Below are 8,805 nucleotides of genomic sequence, written 5' to 3'. Positions count from 1 at the left end.
GTGCTGAAATCAGTCTGCTGATACTCCTCTCCTTCTCTTTATAAGAATCAATTTATGCCTTTATTGAGTTTTTCTTCTTAATTTGGATAGAGTCTCAGGAGGGAGAGGAGATTAATATTTATAACTCCTAAAGCTATGATCCTCTTTGATACTTTGTGTGTACACACGTGTTCACATGTGGGTATGTGTGTATGTATGTGCGCACAGATTTCAGGACAAGGACAGAATTTGGCAGGCAAGCAAGTTGCTCTGGAAGCCACTGTGGAAACTTTGTGTTTCAAAGGTAGAGACCCACCTCAGCAATTCAAGTGTACTGTCCATGAGGTGGTAGAGGCCAGCTTTTGGTTGGAAGAGGGAAGTGGCCCAACTTTAGGAAGAGTGGATTCCCTGAGCCTGAAGGAGGAAGGGCTAGTGGGTTTGGGGGAGAGCAGACACTTGAGCCCCACTCGTGTATAACTGAATCCAGATTTGTATATTTACAGTCACAGCTAAATTTTATTTCAGGAAAGCACAAATGAATTTGCTTTAAATCACTTAATATAATTTGCCACACTAACATATGAAGGAAAAAAACATTTTTCTCAACAGATGCAGTAAAGGTTTTCAGTGTAAGTCAAAGCCCATTGGTGGCAAATATTTTTTTCCTTTTTTTTTTTTTTTTTAAAAGCATATGTATGTGACATAAATAGCATCCTGTCAAAAAGCTGTTTTAAGTGCCTGAACTCCCTTCGCCTGTATCAGGTTCTCCATCTCCACACATCCCCTTAGTCATTTTTCTCTGAAGTCATGCAATGCCATTCACACGCCATGTGCCATGCTTGGAACAATTGTCCCCCACCTCCTGCCAGCAGCCATTACCCATTGGCCTTTTTGGAGCAATAAGGGGCTTGGAGACTGAGATACCACCAAGACATCTTGAGAAGGCTTTGTCTTCTGTGTCATAAAACTTAACATGTCAAAAAACAGAATAAAACCCTGCCCCTTGTCATCCTTCACCCTCATCTCCAACTTCTCTATTACATCTCTTCCATAAATATTTGTTTTTAAAAAAGATTTTATTTATTCATTTGACAGACAGAGATTACAAGTAGGCAGAGAGGCAGGCAGAAAGAGAGGGGGAAGCAGGTTCCCTGCTGAGCCCAGAGCCCGATGTGGGACTCGATCCCAGGACCCTGAGATCATGACCTGAGCTGAAGGCAGAGGCTTTAACCCACTGAGCCACCCAGGCATCCCCTTCCATAAATATTTAAGTATGTTCAAATTTGTTCCATCTTTAAAAAAAAAAAAAGATCCTCCCCTAAGTTCTATCCCATTACCACCCCATTGCTTTCTTGTCCTCTGTGGCGCATTTTCTAGAAAGGGCCATCCCTCTTTCTTCCTCTTTTCACTCAGCAAATTGTTCCAGTCTAGTTCCCATCCCCTGAAATCTTTTATTCTGTGGTTTCCATCGATGATGAACCCAACCAACTGCTGTGCAGTCCCTCATTTAAACTCATCCTAAATCACATGGCACGGCAGCTCTATAAAACGCTCTTCTCCCCAGTCCCATGGCTTTGGTTTTCCTTCCAGTTTCTTTCTGTCTCTTCAACCTCCTTTTAGTTTCTCCTCTATCCAAATTTGTCAGTGCTACAGGCCCCAGGGGCTTCTCCTAGACTTCTTCTCTTTTCCTCTCTCCCCTAGGCTACATCATCCATGCTATACCTTCATTGATCACCCTTTTGCTGATTAAGACCAAAATCTGCATCTGCAGCCCAGCTCCTTCTTTAAGGTTCCAGGCTCATTTATCCAGTGACCTGTGTACACTTGGAGTGGATTCTCCAATGAGCCCTTGAGTCCTCGGGACCACTGGGCTGGTTGTCCTTCAGGAAACGGCGCCAACATTCGGTAGCAATCAAGAAATAACCCTTTTTACCTTGAGGTGGCCTGTCCCATCATTCACCCCATCTTGTTGATTTTACCTCATGGATATTTCTCATAGCCATTTTTTGCCCCATCTCCACAAACATAAATTTAGTTTGAAGCCACTGTATAACTTTTTCATCCTCACCAGTCATGCCACATCCATTCTTTTCCTCGTCAAGGTCATTCTTTAAAAGAGTGTTTTTTTTGTTTTGTTTTAAGATTTTATTTATTTTAAACAGAGAGAGCATGAGCTGGGTGAGAGGCAGATGGAGAAGGAGAGGTAGACTCCCTGGTGAGCAAGGAGCCTGATGTGGGGCTTGATCTTAGGACCCTGGGATCATGACCTGAGCTGAAGGCAAAAAGGGGCAGACAGTTAACTGATTGAGCCCCCCAGATGTCCCAAGAGCGGTCTTTTAATAACGCAAATCTATGCTTTTTGCTCCACTGCTTGAAATCCTTCAATGGCTTTCTCAAGCTCTTGGAATGACATCCATCATCGTGAGCTTGGCCTCCGAGGCCTATTTTGTTTGTTGCCTGTCTCTCTGACTGCTGTCAGTGTCATCACTGACCTTCTCCCAGTTTTTTGCACATATTCTTCTTACTTTAACAGCACATGATGCTCCCTCTGCCTGGAATGTTCTCTGTCTTTCCCCCTGGTGGTTTCAGCTCAGCGTCCAGGGTATGGTCTCAGGTGACCTCCTCTGCTCCCTCAACAATTTTTCAAGTCCTCATGTCACAGGCTCAGAGTCTTCTTCACTTCATCCTAACACTTATTGTAATTTGTGTAGTTTTGATGTTCACTTTTCCTGCTAGATGGAAAGTCCCATTATCTGTTCTGTTCAGTCATAGATGACATTTGTCTTTCCTAATAGTGACCCTGCACTAGCACTTTTATGTCAGAACAATCAGCCACTTTATGAATCTTGGTGGGAAAGGGAAGGAGCCCAAAAGACCATCCCCAGCTCTGCTTACTTTCCCAGCCCCTCCTTTAGGCAGGACACAGACAATCCCCCCATCAACACATCCTTAAAGAATTTGGGTTCAGGAACTGGTAACATAGAAGGAAAGGGGAAATTCACATTTCTCTTTCAGGCGGAAGCAGTGGTGTGGTGTCTCCTGGCACAGAAGCAGCTTGGGTGGTGGCTGCAGCAGTGGCTGCCCCATGAGGTCCTGAGAACAGAATGAAAACACTGCCCTTTGTCTTCAGCGGTTGCCCTCTGGGCAGTGAGGTGGCTTTCCAGGCTTCTCAAGGATTCTGTCACTTGTAATCAACTTTTTAATAGACACTATGTCACTAGAGTGAGACTCTACCAGAATCTACTAGTCATAACTGACTAATATAACAGCTATAAATCTGGTGTCCCAGAGGAGTCCCTGGCACAGAGCATGTGCACAATGAACACTTGCTGGCTTAAAGAATGCATGAAACATAAGGTTCCTAGGTGCCCTTGTGGACTGGGGATCCCTTACTCTTACACAGAATAATTTTTAAAGCTCCCATCCGCCTTACATTTAAAAGGCAAAAATCGCAAATATTAAACCAGTTTGGAAAATACTGCATTGGTTGATATTGAAAATTCCTTAGAAATTGCACCTACTGGATTACCATGATTTCTCTCCCTACCAGGAAAAGCTCACATCCACCAAAGAATAGTTGGCCCCGCAACCAGGGAGCGTGTACCGGGTGAAGGACAGTTTATTTGGAGGTGTCACCTAGCTATAGACTAAAACTCAAAGGGATCCAGGAGCTGTTCTATGAGAAAGGATGCGGGGCAGAGACCTGCTTCATTTACCGAACCGATTTTCTCTTCTGTAAAACTCAAAAAACAACGGTCTCAAATGGATTGTTATGACATTTAAATTGCAGAATGTTAAGCTCTCTGAAGTCCATGTCTGGCCCATGCTTAGCGCTCCCTCCATGTTTCTATGTTTTCTGCACCCCACCCCCACCCCCACCGCCCCGTTGCCACTCTGTCCTCACCCAAAGCAGTGATCTGTTTATTAAATCATATGGCAAGTGTGGCAATGTTTAAAAAAACAGCGATACTGACCGTTTGTCATGCTATTCTCACCCTGAATCACAGCCCTCCCGCCCAACATGGATTCTTTGGCAGGAACAGGGTAGCATTTCCAAAAGCACAGATGATATGAAGATTAGCTTTCAGAAATGGTTAAAACGTCTATGAATTTCCCTTTCCAGATTTATTCATGATGCTGAATCTGATGCCCAAATGGGTAGCTTGAAGCTCAAAGATCTGCCTCTACCCAAGGATCATTAGTGTTGCCAAATGTAACAAAGTGCACCATGCTGCCAACACTGCCCAGCACTTGACCCCATTCTGTTTATCTCCTACAGCTACTGGTAAAACTGTTGATAAGCATTTTTAAGAATATTAATGACTGCATAACGTTTGGTGAGAAGCTGTGATTTTTCAGGATATAAATTGATATTGCAGAATTATTTTGAGAAAACTAAGACACCCCAGATGCTTGATTTAAAAAGAGACTGGGGCCCTGGAAAGTACTTTTGCTTTGCACTGGCATCCTGTCATTTATTAATGGTGGGATGCGGGCTAATTGTTGAACACCTCTGAGCCTTGGGTCCTTCGCAGTAAAATAACCTATAGGATTCTATTAACTGACAGGCACAAAAATGCTCAGCAAAAAGAAAATCTCCAACAGATGTAGTTTTTCTTAACAGGCAGCGGAGGTTAAGTTGTAAGAAACTCACCCCACCTTTCTCTGAGGCTGAATTTTAGTCCAGACACCTCCCACATGCAGTCATCTCATTGCAAGACATCTAATTCAATCCCACCCCATAAACAAGGTTATCTGGCGAAAATGAATCAGTTCCATGTATAAGTCATGCTAGCCAACCCTTCAGTACCCCCTAAGCCCATTATTGAAACAAATGGCCACACAGAGTGGCCATTTTTGCACGTGACAATCCTAATACAAAACTCACAGGGCACCCACTTGTCCAGGGTGAAGAGGAGATTCTGGGTTTCACCAGAATCTTAAATAATCAATTTTACTTGTCACTTCAGGGGAATTTCAGGTGTCCGTGGGCTCTATTCTTTTCCTCAAGTGTTTCTTAACATTTTCCTCTTCTGTCTTAAAAACAAAACTTCAAAAATCTAATGCAATTTTATTCAACTTTTCTTAAAGAGTTCAATCTTTCCTGATTTCCTGGGTTATTTCAAAACATTCCATCTTGCTATTCCACTTATTTAATTCAGGTAAATTAAACAAAACTAGCCCAAAACTAGGTTGGTTTTTTTTTCTTTTTTGGTGTCAAAAATAAAATTCAGTCATTTTCAGTATTTTTAGCATGCATCATATGACAAGCATTGTCAGTTCTGGGATGGTGGGAAATAAACAAGATTTGGCGCTTCCCTGGAGGACCTCACAGCCTATCAGGAAAATAGACAAGTGTTAAAGAATCGTAATTCAGGGCAAATGCGGGTAAATGCCAGATGTTCAGGGGATTACTAGAGAGGCACCTAACCTACCTGGGTGTGTGTGTGCATGTGATGTGTCAAGGCTTCCCAGAGGAAGTGAACTGTGAGCTGAGCCCTGAAAAGTGGGGGATAAGCGGTGGAGGAAAGGAGATCCCCTGCAGAGGAAAGAGCACTTAAAAAGGTGACAGGCCTGCAGAGCACGAAGGCATATTCATAATTTGGGGAGGTGGTGGTAAGGCTGGAGGCAACCACAGGGTGGTAAGGCTGGAGATGAACAGGACCTGAAGAGGAAGGGCCTGACAGCAACTTTGGGAACTTTATCCTCAGGACAATGGGAAAGCGTTTAATGGTTTCGAGTGACAGTGGTATGATCAGATTTTAGTTTTATTTTACTTCCCATATAAATGGGAGGGGTAAGGAGTAGGCGACAGAATGCCAACCAGACTCCCGATGAGTGCAGATCCTGGACCTGGGGGCTTGATCCCACTACCCCGAGATCATGACTTGAGCAGAAACCTAAAGTCAGACATTCAACCATCCGCACCACCCAGGCGCCCCTTGATTTGACTTTTGGACAGGTTACTGGGGCCGCTTGAAAGTACAGAGCCCTAGAGACCAGCTGGGAAACTCTAGCAGTGACCCAAGTAATGCTGGGGGTAGTGGCCTGAATTAAGGCAGTGGAAGGGGATAGGAGCTGCTGGAGCTGAGATATTCTGAAGGTGGAATTAACAGGCATGGTGACTAGATGCATGGGTGGAGGACTGGCAAGTTTCTGGTTTGGGTAACTGAGGGGATACTTATGCTCTTCACAAACGACACAAGAAGAGGGGTCAAACAACACAAGAAGAGGGGTACATGGAAGGAAAGAGGAAGAGAGATGGGGAATACAAGTTCAGGAGGAGCTAAGTGGCCATGTCTAAGGGATAGTTGGACAGAAGGGTCTGGAGCCCAGCACACACCTGGCTTGATTACAGCTGCAGGCACCACTCGCATTTACCTGTGGGTCAGTGACCAGGTTGTGTGTCAGCATCACTTTGGAAGCACTTAAAAAAAAAAACAAAAAACAAAAAACAAAAAAAAACCTGTCATTTGTTTCTTTATTAAATATACCACATTTTTTTCTGTATTCATGCTAGGATTGGGAGTGGAGGACAGGACTCTGCTGAGATGGAGCACAGGTAAAATTCACTGAGGTTGGGGAACTAAAGCTTTGAGTTTTTGTTTTGTGAGCATTTCAAAACATGATACAAACTGCAGAGGAGGTAGGTGTAACTTCACTAAGTGGTAACCAAGTAATTTTAGTATGATTTGTACTCCTTACCTCACTCCAAGTTTCCAATCCCATTCCACTTAAGCTAACTTTAAATTTGCATTTCAAAGTCTAAGAATTGATCAGCAGCTTAACCATCCATTGGTACTTACTCAAAAATCCCTTGAAACACATCCAAATGCTCTTTTCAGTTATTTATAAAACTTGCTATTGTCTAGTAACTTCTGATGAGCTGTCTTCTCAGCTACAGAAATAAAACCTTTGTCAAAACTTTTCCCCTTGATTTGAACTCATAAACTGGCTCATTTCATGACCTTTGTATTTGTATTTCTACCATTCCAAAGTAAGAAATAATAAGTGAAGCAGAGGACATCTTTACAAACTGATCCCCACATTCTAAATCAAGATTTCACTAAAATTTATAATTAGTCTATGAAAGTGGTCAACACTTTCAACTTCTACCCCTCATGAAGCAGAAGAGGTACAATTAATCATTCCTGGGCTAAAACACATGGAAGTTAAAATGTGACGAATGGGGCCTACTAGTTTATTGAAGATTATTAACCATTTGTGATGTGGAATGTTAGCTCACCTAAACTTAGAATTTATAGATTTTTCCCTGAATTTTGGTTATCTTACCAAGAGGCATAAAGGAAACATTTAGAATAAACACACACATTCTTGTTCCACTACCAAATATAAAAGTATTATTTCTAGGATTCTGTAATGTCTATACCTAATTCAACCATTCTCAATACTGCTTTTTAGACTGAATTGTAACTTACTAAGAGCAAGGACAGAATTAAAAGGCCCCAAGAGATCAGTTAGTCTAATCTAAGGTGGCTGAAGCTCAAAAGCATCAAGTCGACTAGGCGGCAAAGTGGGGAGCCTAGTCGGGTCGACTGGACTGATGCTTTTGGTTTTACTGGAGAATAATGGCAGGAGCAATTTCTAAGGCTTCAAGAATCTTATGCTTTAGTTCCAGTCTCCTTTAGGATCAGGAGATACTGATGGAGAACCACCCCATTTTCCTTCTGCATCTACACCGTCTCCATCTTCAAAACCTAGTCTCTATAGACAGAATGGTCTATTAGACTTGAATTTCCTCAACTCCTCATTCTTTTGCTCCTAAAAGACCTCTCTTGATGCTTGCTCGCCTACCTCTCCACTTCCCATCATGAATGTTTAGGTTTGTGCAATGGTTCCAAAAGTCCTTCTCCTGTTTTCCAAGGTCAATCTCCCCTCTGAGTCCTTAATATAGCCCAACTACTCCCTTCAGGGTCTTACTCCAGTATTTTCCTGCTCCCTTGTGTCTTCCTTTTGTGCTCTTTTGTTAGACCTACTCCTATCCTACATCCAACTTAACAATAGTTATCACCTGGTTTCCTCTTAGGAAATCTTCCCTTCTTTTTTGTCATCTCCAGATTGAGAAAAGCCAGCACTTCCTTGCTAGTCTTTAACTGACCCAATATAATCTTGCCTGGGGACCCCTCTTTTGCTCCTACAGAAAATGCTCTTTGAAGGATCAGTGACGATTCAACAACCAAAATCAAAAGATTCTCTTCAATTTACCTCCTTAACCACTAAGTCTGATGGGCCTGGCCACCTCCTCCCCTTTTAGGGGGGTGGTTCTCCTACCTTACTATTTACATTACTCACCTTTTTGAGCTTCTCTTCTGCTCAGTCTTCAATTGTTGGAATTCACTGTTTTCTCCTTTCCTCCTGGTCAAATCTTCAAATAGTACATAACACACCTGCATAAATGCCTTGTGTATTTCATTTCCATTCCAGACCTTTCTCCTGAGTGCTAGTGCTATGGAAGAAGTATCTACTTGTTAGGCTCCAACCAGGTTCAGGGCATTCAAAATTGAAGTCATCTTTCTTTCCTCCCACTACTCCATTTCTCCTCCTGTCCTCCCTCATAAATGGCATCAATTGAAACTCAGTGGGAAAAAAAAAAAAGTGGGGGCGGGACAGGCACACATGCATCTTCCTCTCTAAATCATCTTCTCACCACTGACTTTGGTTTTCCCTCAGATCATCATATCCACCCTGGCCCAGCTATCCCTTGGGCTTACCCCTTGGGCAGGCCCTATTCCTTACCTAGATAATCAACTCTCTTAATGCCTCTGGTGCTTTCTCCTTACTCTACCAAGACCATCTACAACTTCA

Source organism: Neovison vison, chromosome 11 (assembly GCF_020171115.1).
Source record: "Neovison vison isolate M4711 chromosome 11, ASM_NN_V1, whole genome shotgun sequence".
In the NCBI taxonomy this organism is placed as follows: Eukaryota; Metazoa; Chordata; class Mammalia; order Carnivora; family Mustelidae; genus Neogale; species Neogale vison.
The sequence above is the reverse complement of the archived record's forward strand: the minus strand, read 5'-3'. Positions refer to the sequence as shown.